An 11,662-nucleotide genomic window follows, 5' to 3' on the forward strand; every position below is an offset into this window, starting at 1 on the left:
TGTCTTCTCACAAACTGTGCATCTGTGATACTTCCACTGATTTTTTTTTAGTAGCTTGATGTTTATTGTCATGTGTTTTCCAGCATGATGCTCTGAAAGAAGTAAGCAGTATGATTCAGTGCTTAATCATAGAGTAAGTGGATTCTGCATCAGTAAAGGCGGTGGTTATTTCTCCAGAAATCAAAATGGCAGCATGCTCAAGCCTAATATGCACAACTTTTGGCCCCGCTGTGCTGCCCTCCTCCTGCAAAGACTTACAGGCATTTTAAGTAGTCCTGCTTCTTTGTATGCCATTGTTTTGCTTTGTAATGGCTCAATGAGAAGGTAAACAACTTAATTTGTAAACAGTAGAGTTAAAGAAGCTTGGTTTTCTATTAGCTTAGGTCTTTGTCCTGCAGCTCCTCCTCTATCCCTCTCTACATAGTATCCCCGCTCCCCATTTGAGTCCCCCATGATACCTAGCGAAGAGAGCTGCCTCACCGTGGAACGTGCTGTATATGCTGAGCAGCTGGCTGTGGAACAGAAAAGTGCTGCCTTGTCCTCTCCGCGTTTCACTTCCAAGGAACTTCTACTTATTGTGGTGACTTCTGCTTCTCTTCCAAATTTGGCTGAAATTTGGATGTCCATTTCAGAAGATTTTGTGGGGAGCAGGAATGGAGAGTTTGGAAGTTTGTTGTCCTTAGGAAACTGAGCTAAATATGACACCAACCAAACAGTCCCCTGTATTAAACTACAGTCATTTGAAGATGCCATTTTGACACTTGTGAAATTGTTTATTTACAAGAGTAATTATAGAAGGAAGGTGCTAAATTTTCTCTAAGCTGTTAGGAGACTCCAATTCTTAGGCATTTTCATTCAAACTGATTTTTTTGTTTTTCCTCTGTGTAAGCTAACTTCATCTTGATGAGAGACGGTTGAGTGTGTGTTTGGAAGGAGCAGAGCAAAAGGGGGCTATTCTCAGAAAGCAATCTCAGAGAAGAGCCCAGAGGGAATTTCTGGACTTGTTAGGTGCTGAGAAGTTGCATCAGCACATGGTACCCTACAGGGTCGTGATAGCATACCATGGTTAGGAGTACAAACCAGAATATTTGCACTGTCGAGCTCTCCTTGGGCATCACCTCTGGCCTTGACGTGCAAGGTCTTGAAAGGGACACAGCAAGGTCATGCCTACATCAGGGGAGTTCTTTGGCCGGCGGTTACCTCTTAATGCTCCTGCATGCTTAGATAGGCTTTCGTCCACGTTTCTGTATCTTGCTCTTCATAAGTAATATGATTCTTATAAACTTTCTTTCACAAAGCAGGAATTGCTCCTGAAGCATGCTAAATGGTACTGATCCAAAGCAGTAATGCCCAATCTATTGTTGATTGCACAAAGAATACAATGCCACCAGATATTTCCCAGAAATACTTATGAAGTAAGATTTTGAAAACATTTATCTAAATATGGAGACATTTATAAATTGTTTGCTTAAAAAATGTGGATATTACTTTTAAAGTGCTATATATTTTCTCAAAGTCCATTCATGATCTTAAAGTAATTAAACTATGTGCAATAAGAGCACTGGAATAATTGCCTAAGTAGGGGATTCTGTCTGGGGGGAAAAAATAAACCCAGAACTTTACAGCTTTTCATATCTGTTGGAGTAGCAATTTTATTGTGAGTGGCAGCTAGAAAGATTGGTACCACTTCCATTTTAAGTACCTCTTCAAGGTGTGGACCTTATGATACTACAGTTGACATTTCCTCTTGTTTTTCTGAGAAGTTGAAACAGATTAGTCTGAACTAGCCTTGTAGGTTCCCTGATGAAAATCTCAGTTTCATGAAATACATTTAAATCTATGGTTTATACCAGAGGACTTTCTTCTGTCCAGATCTGTTCCTTACAAGCACATGCTGAGTAGTAGATAAATCTGTCTGAGGCTGGAATATCAGTTTCATTGGAACAATCAGGGAGCTTCAAATTTCATTCTGTTCCTGCTGTACTTGCACTTGGGCACAGAAGATCACCCATGCAGAGTTCACCGCAGGACTGCAGACTATCTTTAGATCATTTAAAACATTCTTGATAGGACACAGTCGAGGATGATCATCTAATGCACGATTTGCCTTCGCTCAACACCCTTGATTTAGTGGCATCCTACATACCCTTAGCACTTAGAATCAATGTCGGGTTAGAAAAATATGCTAGAAAGGAAAGCAGTAGTTGCTGTTTATCTAATACCTACGGAGTTAGATACATTTGAAGAAAATGCAGCTTCATCAAAATCAGTTTTGCCTGAACTGCTGAATATATCCTCTAAGTAATTGCTGGCGTTACTAACTAGTGAAATACACAATATAATAGTAATCCTTGCCATTATTTTTGAAACAGCACTGGTCAGGGAGCACACTGGATTATGTTTTGAAGACTATTCTAAGGTTAAGATGTTATTTTAAAAACTGGTGACATTTCTTACATTACAGATCTTTGTATGACAAAACCTGCTGTAAACACTGGGGACATTTCTTTTAGTACAGATCTGTGGATGACAAAACATGCTATAACGGTTCCTAAATTGTTTGGTTGCTAAAAACTTGACATATCCAAAAAGCACCCAGGTGTGTGCTTAGGATTTGATTCCACCAGATGAACACAGGGTGCGATGGCAGTGAGCTTAAGCTGCTCTCTGTAAAGCTGAGAACAGACCCAGAATGAGAACCTTAGAAAGACTTTTTGAAGATACTTTTCTACACAGCACCTTCATTTGCTGAGTTACATTGCAAAAAATGCTCACAGTTTATTAATTAGATACAGCTCTTCAGCAAGACAGTTTCATTGTTTATAAGCAATTTAAAAATTTCTCTTTATAGATATTTACTCAGAGTTTGTGCTTTCCAAGGACAACTAGTAGCATGTTAAAGCTATCAATAAAAGCCCAAACTCAATAACTGATGACTGAAGAAATAACCGTAACAAGGCTGTAGGAACAAACTAGTCAGATGAAGGGTGATAGCGATCCTGTGGGCATCAGTTTGCCTCAGGACTTTGAAGGGAACTTGGGCTCAGCAGCCTATGAACGTAGATTGTTCTCAAGGATCTTGGGTTGATCACCTGCAGCTGAGACCTCCCACACTATATGCAAATCAGAGACTAATCACTTTTTGTTTCAAGGAGCAGTTTGGTGAGGAGCCTAAGCTTGAAAGTGCATGCCAAAAATATTTTAGTCCTTCTGACTCAAGTGAAACAGGTAAGTTTCCAATGTATGCTCACGTGCTTACTTTTTGTCTTTTTGCTCTCTGGCTACACTGGTGTAACTCCCCTATACTGTTGCCTTTTTGACACTGTGTAGTACGTAAGCTGTGAGAGTAAAAATGAACAGAAAGTGAAAGTTCTTTGGCCCAGCGTTCATAGAACTGTCCCTGTATTTCACCTAAGCAGGGTCACAGGGTCTTGCATAAATAAATACAAACAGAAATAAATTCACATAAACAAATACACATTTGCACAAACACACTTTTTTTTTTCACAAATTGTATTTGTAAAACCTGATCCAGCCATATTTTCCCAGCTACTTTTGAGAGAGAGGAGGACTGAACAGGACTTCAGAAAGAGTATCTTCCAAGGTAAAGTCTGGCCTTCAGCAAATCGGCTTTATTCACTGGCACATTATTAATGCACAAGCAGTAACAGAGTTCTGTCGTGTACTGTTCTGAGACTCAAAGAAACTGGAGGAAGGCATATACAGTCTTTCACTAGTTACATTTATGTGATGTTTTATGCCCCTTCCTTTGCCTTTAATTCATGCTTTTAAATACTAAAACCTCATTTTACTGCAAATAGAGTGATAGAAGAAGCCTTCCCTGCACTGGATTAAAAAAAACAGACAGCTAACTCTAAATGTACTTGGACCAGTTCTTTTTCTAAAAGAAAAAATTAAATAGTTCTTTGCCCCATTTTTATACTTTCTTCAAGTTTCTTTATAATCTGTTATAATTTGTTTCTTCAATTTTTTGTATCTAAAAACTTGTGTAAAGATTTGTGTAAATGCCTTAGTTTGCATTCAGGAACAGATTGGATACAGGTGCACTTCCATTCTTAGGGTGCCTGTTGATTCCTTCATTTCTGTTTCTGTAATTGGATCAGTGGAATTTGTTTCATTTTGTTTTGCTTTCCAGGAAAATAAGCCTTTATTCCTAAAAACACACCTTAATATTAGAAAAAGATTTTTACTTTTTGTTGCCAGACTTGATAATCTCATTAAGAAGCTATCTTTAAAACTTCGGGATTTAGAAAAGCTCACATAGTTAAACTGGGATTTACATAACATTTTTTTAATAACAACTGCTTTTTAGCTCAATTTTGGTCATATCATTACAAACTTTGCAAGTAATGCTTACTGTTATTAGGCTGCGTTTAACTGTTTGCACACAGTAAAATCTTCACACATTGGGGGAAGGATGGCAATTTCCTCTTGGTATCTCTGTAGTGAGATTTTGTATTTACTTTAAAGTGAAAGACAATTTTCAGGGCTGTGACACAACCAGCTGAAACTTGAAACACTTGTAATGAGAGGGAATGATTATGCCAGTAAAATGCCAAGAAGTTATAAGCACTGAACACACACCCACACATATGCCCCCCACACACCCCAAAAGAGCAACAGCCAGCATGGATTTGTGAAAAAAGCAATGTCAACTTCCTTTGAATCAGAGCAGGAAGGCGCATGAGTATGGGGAAAACAGCAAATGTTCTGTATGTTGGCTTCAGTAAGGCTTTTTGCAGTGTGTCGTTGTGACATACCCATAACTTGGGGTATCCCATAGCGTACCCGTAAGCCATAGAAGCACGATCAAGATTAAACTCCAGAATTGGTTACTGGCCTGACAGTGAATGGTCAGTGTAGAAGAATGTATCAGAGGGGGTGTGTTCACATGGCTTCTGTCCAGCCCTGGCATTTACAGCCCAGGTCAAGAGATGTACCCTGCACATACCAAATGTGAAGATGACACCAAACTGAGACAGGACTGTAAGTGTGCTGGAGGTCAAGACTAAAAGTTCAAAGTGATCTTCCAAAGTGAAGAAATTGTTTGAAAAAAATCACATGCTATACAACAACAAAAAGTGCAGGTTCCACACAGGACAAAAAAAACCCAAAACAGCAGCACAGTTACAGATGAGGGGAAAAAAAAAGCCTATGTAAACATTCTGCAGAAGCAGATCTGGGAGTGGCAGCAGGCCGCGTGTCATGGTTTAGCCTGGTTGGAGGCCAGGTGCCCACCAAAGCCAGTCTATCACTCCCCTCCTCAGCTGGACAGGGGAGAAGAATGTAACAAAAAGCTCCTGGGTCGAGATAAGGACGGGGAGAGGTCACTCACCAGTTATCGTGACGGGCAAAACAGACTCAACTTGGGGAAATTAGTTTAATTTATCACCAATCAAATCAGACCATGATAATGAGAAATAAAATCAAATCTTAAAACACCTTCCCCCACCCCTCCCTTCTTCCTGGCCTCAACTTCACTCCTATTTCCCCACCTCTTCCCCCCGAGCGGTGCAGGGGGACGGGGAATGGGGGCTGCAGTCAGTTCATCACACGCTGTCTCTGCCGCCCCTTCCTCCTCAGGGGGAGGACTCCTCACACTCTGCCCCTGCTCCAGCATGGATTTGTTTGTGACAAGCTATCAGAGTAGGGTAATGAGAAATAAAATCTAAATCTTAAAACACCTTCCCCCCACCCCTCCCTTCGTCCTGGGCTCAACTTCACTCCCGATGGGCTCGGCCTTGGCCAGTGGCGGGTCTCTCTTGGAGCCGGCTGGCATTGGCTCTATTGGACACAGGAGAAGCTTCTGGCAGCTTCTGACAGCAGCCACCTCTATAGCCCCCCTGCTACCAAAGCCTTGCCATGCAAAGCCACTATGAAAAATGGAAACGACATGTTTGGGTGTATGATAACGAGTACATTCCCAAGACTGCTGTTTTATTTGAGTAGACCTGTGCTACCCAGTGCCCAGTAAGGCAAGAGCACTGTGTCCAGTTTGAGACATAGTCTGGGTCATACGGCTGTTTTTGTTGTGGCTGAATTAGAGACAGTTCAGAAAAGACCTCTGTTTATTCTCATTTCTCTAGATCATGGCCTTTAAAGAAAGATTAAATAAACAGGATGTACTGAATATAAAGCAGAGAATATGTCTGCAAGTACGCAGAAAGATACTGCAAGAGGTAAAGAAACATCTGTCCCCTAGTTTCATGAAAACCAGAATGAGTAGTGATTGCATTAGGCTTAAGAAATTATTTCAAATGATAGAGATAATTAAACGCTGGTGTATAACATCTGGAGAAGTTGTGAATTCATCATCATTAGAAACTTTTAAGAAGGAGTTAGGCAAACATCTGTCAAAGCAGACATAGGTATAGTTGATCCTGCCTTCGGCAGAGACAGGACTGGATGATCTCCTGCAGCCCCTTCCAGCTACAGTTTTTTAATGATACTTTCTCTCTTTTCCTCTGTCTCAATAGTATGCTTTTCCCAGCTTCTTAATCTGCCTTCTTGCACCTGATTTTAACAAGAGCAACACAGGGCAATGGAAAATCATGTAGACCTCATGGAGGCTTTCCTTAGTTTAGCTTTTTATTTTTTACCATGTGAGACAACAATATCACATGAACAAGCTTCTGCAGTTGATTTTAATACATTACAGTTTTCTTTGGTCAATATGTTTATATGTCAAATGAGAAAAAACAATGTTTGAGGCTATTTACAATATGGGTTGTAATTAGGCCATTTGGGATGTATCAAGCTCCCAGATTTCCAGTTCCTGCTTTTGAAGTAAGAACAAAAAGAGGGAAAAGGCAAATGCTGAATAAGGACTCTGGTTCTCAACTGAACTGCAGCTCCTAGAGACAGATACTACTGCCTCTAGCTACCTGCCTCCTCCTCCCTCCACGGTCTCTGTCTCTTTGTAACGTCGGGACAAAAGGAAAGACAGGCCGTGGGTTTGCAGGCAGAGTTCATAGCCCCTCACAGTAATTGCAGCTGTTCCTGAGGTCAGATATTCGCTGGGCTGCTAAGGGCTGGGGCTGACGAGAGTTCTTATGCCTGCTGCCAACCACACTTTGTGATGAACATCAGAACGACAGACAGACAGACAACCATGGCCACCCCTGAGGCAGGGTGACTTTCCTTCTCCTCCTGCAATCCCAGCAAAGCCAAGAGCTGGAGCGCAGAGGTCATCCAGCTAATGCATCTCCAGCCCCAGAGGTGGGGAAATCCAGCTGACACAGCAGTCCACAAAGCACCTGTCGACTAACGGGCACGACCCCGTGTAAAGACAATGCTCTCTCCTGTACCGCGTGTTTATAGAAGGTCCCTTTTCCACTGTGAGAAGCAGCGCAAAAGGAGCTCGGAACCATGCGGAATTAATCTCCAGAGTTTTTTCTATTTCTGAGTCTTTATATTCACTTCTTTTTGGAGGGCAGAGCAAGGGGAATATTTAAGAAGTGTTTCTGAAGACATGCTTCACATTTAAGGCTTTGCAAAGATTTTCAATTAAAGCAGACTAAACCTTTTGGGATGAAAACAAATGTGCCTCTTAATTGGCACAGCACATTTAACACAAACAAACACATTGTATTGACTGCATTGCAAAAGCCAAGAGGATATTTGCTAAGTATTCCCTAGCAAATACCGTAGTGCCTTATTTTCTAACTCACTGCTCTGCTGACAACTCAGTTTTCAAATACTCGTGAAGTCATTAACTTTTCTGTCACTTCTGTCTTAACTTTATAAACAAATGAAGTTGAAGTACATTCTCTCCTTTAAAAATACTAAGAACAATAAAATGCATATTCTGAGGTCTTTGTCTTTTCTATGGCTATTTGGTCAAACAATCTAATCACAGCAGAATTCTCCACCAGAGCAAGTGAAGCTCCATCATCCGGATGTCAAGCACTTCATTACTGCTGCATTGATATCTTGAGTGCCAGTCTGGAGAAATGTCTTGCCACTGTTATCTGTAGCGAAGAATGACTTCTTCGCTAAATTTTGGCCCACTGACAGTTTTTATTTCTTGCAGAAATCTGGTCGTCAAGCGCCTAAGCAGGGAGAGGGGGATCAGGGACGCTGCTGATTTAGAAAGCAAAGCAGGCTCATTCTCGTGGCCACCAGAGGGAGAAAACTGCCACTGGGATTTGTAACGCACTCAACAAAATCCATTTAAGGACTCACCTTTTTCAACTGCTAACGCTTTTCAGAGACTTAGATCCGTCAACTGTAATAGTAGTGATACTGAATTTGTTCTGAGAAAATGATGCATTAAAATTTTTCTTTTATAAAATACTGTAAATCCCCCACGTAATAAAATCTAAATTCATAAATATAAAGTAATTTAATAATTATGTGGATCAGGTTCTCTCCTTCTGTTAATGTTGTATATTACCTTATTTCTAAATTAATCCTACAGTTCTTAATAGGACTAAGTGCATAGTAAGATATGATTTAGCATGAGTAAGTACAGAAAAATGCTGCTCTAAGTGAAAGGAACAGATCTATTCAAAGCAACTATACAGCATAAGACATACTTACACCTTGGCCTCTAACACACTTTGAATGAGGATGTGAAGAAAGGAAAATAAAACATAAATCATTTAAATGTTGACTTGATACTCAAAGAGAGGTACTCTCTGCACTCACGTTAAATTCGGAATGTAAGGAAAGAAGAAATTTAGCAGGGTTTGCATCTTGTTGGAACAACTAACAGAAATTTAGTTTAACATTTAATGACGATAATGGGAGTTCTTCCTGTAGTACCTTTTACAGATGTTGTATCTTGTATCTCTCATTCTGAGCAAGCATTCAGGACGATTTCCTCATGTATGTTCTGACACTGCTTTTTCCGCAGCTTTACGTTCATTGTGGGGGGAAACCCCCAGAAAACAGCATGTATGGCAGAAAAGCAGGTTCCGCCCAGGAGCTGTTTAAATTCCAGCTCAGCTGCGCCTTTTGAAGTGGCACCTGGTCAGATCGGAGAGTTAGCACGACTTTACAACCTCAATTAGGACTAAAGCTCACTACAGTTGCAGTCAGGCACGCGAACTTCGGGTCAAGACCAGTTCTGGGGTGGTGTATGGGTAGCCCTCAGCTCCACTAACCAAAAAAGTAGGAGAGATGCAACAGCTAAATGTCCACTAGATGCCAGACTTCCTTTACGGAGCGGAGCCGCCACGCCGGCTTCGCCACGCGTTACACAGACGGCCTCGGTGCTCGCTCGCTCACCGATGGGGTGGACACAAGATCTAGGGTTTAGCACCAAATCCTGATCCCGTTCAGGTTCAATGGCCTGAACCTCCGGATTTATCCCTGGTATCTCCTAGAAATTTCTGAGAGAGGGAAAACACTTTTCAGAAGGATTAAAAATAGGAGTTACCCATCGGAAGAAATGGAGGGTTTCTGTCTCAGCAGAAAGCTCCCAGTGAAGAGAACCGGATGAGTTTTGTGACTGACATGCTCAATCAGCAAACAAACCTAGCTGAACAGTGGCAAGGAAGATTGCTGACCCTGCCTCCCACGCTCCTGGTGCCGTTGTCGACAGGTAGGTGACCTCCAACCTCTGGCTGTCATCAAATAGGCCAGGCAGCAGCTCAAAATATTGACCTAAAACTGCATTGGGGCAATATTTGCTCTCCGATTATCTCACTTCTGTAGTTGAGAGAGGCTTCCAGAGCACAAGCATCGCTCTGTGCGGGGGGAGCAGGGGATGACGGGCCAGTAGCTCTCCCACCCCCAGCAGTGCCTGGGGCAGGGCACGCTCCATCTCACATGATGGACCAGCTGGAGCAGCAGCCTGGGGGCACACCAGGACCCCAGGCCTCTCCAGGAGGTCGCAGCCGCTTGTGGTGGTACTCCCTCACGCTGGCACAAGTTCAAGCTTTGCTGTTGGCATTTGAGTTACCTCTAAAGAAACGGTGTGGTGATCAGGTGCCACGCGGGCTACAATTTCTGAACAGACTAGAGAGCTCAACTGCCTGATTAATTGGAGGGTCCTGTGGTCTGATTCCCTCATTGTTAGTTCAGCTCAGTAGTTGTTTGTTGTGAGCAGGCACCTGAATTTCACAGGGCTCCTTGCAGGAGAAGAAAATACCTGATCTGAGCAAGGGCCTCTCTCAAGTTAGAAGCTACAGTAGTTAAATCACCTATTACTAACCTGGAGCATTAACTGCTCAAAAATACAAACCTGTATTACTCAGAATGCCCTTTTTTGTATTCAAAATAAAGTAACAGATATGAAATCTTTCTGGAAAACAAAACAGACGAATTAATTTGAGAAACATCACTACTGGAAAATAATAACTGCTTTCTTCTGTCTAGGGTAACATAATACAAATTGCCACTTGGCAACGAACACCTTTTCTTTAGCTTAATTTAAAAAAAAGAAACATCTTTCATTCATTCATGAAAATGAACTTTCCGGTTTATGAGTATTTGGTATTGTATCTGTATTTCTCCTCTCAGTTCTCAGATTTTGCCTCTGGTTCTGCAGGCCCTGTGTAGCTTTGTGGTTTGAGTCTCTGCAAATGAGAATATCCTGCGCAGCTCCCCCAGACTCCGAGCAGAGATCCAGGCGCTTGAAGGTTTTGAGAAAATCACTCGAAACAAAGCAGTTCTCTGCTCACCTACCAGGTCTTCCCGATAATCCTGCCATACACTACACACTGGAAACAATTAGGGGAGATAGAATAGGGCTCTCTGCCACTTTGCCTGTCATCAGCTTCCCTGTTGAGATCAAGTTGCATAAATGTTAATGGTCCAGCCTGTCTCATGCTCGTCATTGTCATATCCCGAAACCCAGCAAAACTCTGCGGTATGGAGTCAGAGTGATCGGCGTACAGGAAAGGATTGCTGTGGTATTAAGATTTGTCAGCACTGTGAGCTGGAGATTTATTTTAGAACTTGATTTTCCTTGTGAGTAAAAAGGAAAATCGATAAAACTGGCTACTGGTATCACATACGGCAGAAAAAGTTATTCTCTAAACACGTTAGAGGTACCAGCCGTTTTACACGGGGCAGATCCTCGTAGATAAAGACATTTCTTTATTCATGTATCTCAGTGAGTGGTAAATGAGGCATGCTCACAGAAGTTATTTGGGATGGAAATGAGTCTAATTAGTCTATCCAACTTAGGAATAGCACTGTGAGGCAGCTCTGGGGAAGATGGGAGTCAGCAGCAGAAACAGCAGTGGAGAAACAGTTATGCGCTTTCCACAGTTGAGCAGAATATTTATTTGAGGTTTCATTTAACAGAATAAACAATAGATAAGGCAACAGTTCAAGCAGGCAAAGATTTCTAAGAAACTAGTTTAAAAATTTTCCTATTTTAATTGCAGGGTCTATAAGTAACCTCGTACATATTCCTCCATTAGTTTTCAACTTCATAATTTGTTGTACGGTGAACAGTAAAAAGCTGCTCAGTTACTTCAGAGCTTTCTGAATGGGACAGGGGCAGATGTGTTCCAAACTTCAAATATACTAATAAAAATCAGTGTCTTTTAAGGTTAGCGAGGGCATAACAATGACTTTAAAATAAGCTGTTGGAATATGTACATGTATTTTATATACTGACGAATCTTTTAATCTGCGAGAATCGCGTCTAGTAATGAATCACATTCTTGGAGTGAATAATTCAGCC

Source organism: Opisthocomus hoazin, chromosome 5 (assembly GCF_030867145.1).
Source record: "Opisthocomus hoazin isolate bOpiHoa1 chromosome 5, bOpiHoa1.hap1, whole genome shotgun sequence".
Taxonomy (NCBI): domain Eukaryota; kingdom Metazoa; phylum Chordata; class Aves; order Opisthocomiformes; family Opisthocomidae; genus Opisthocomus; species Opisthocomus hoazin.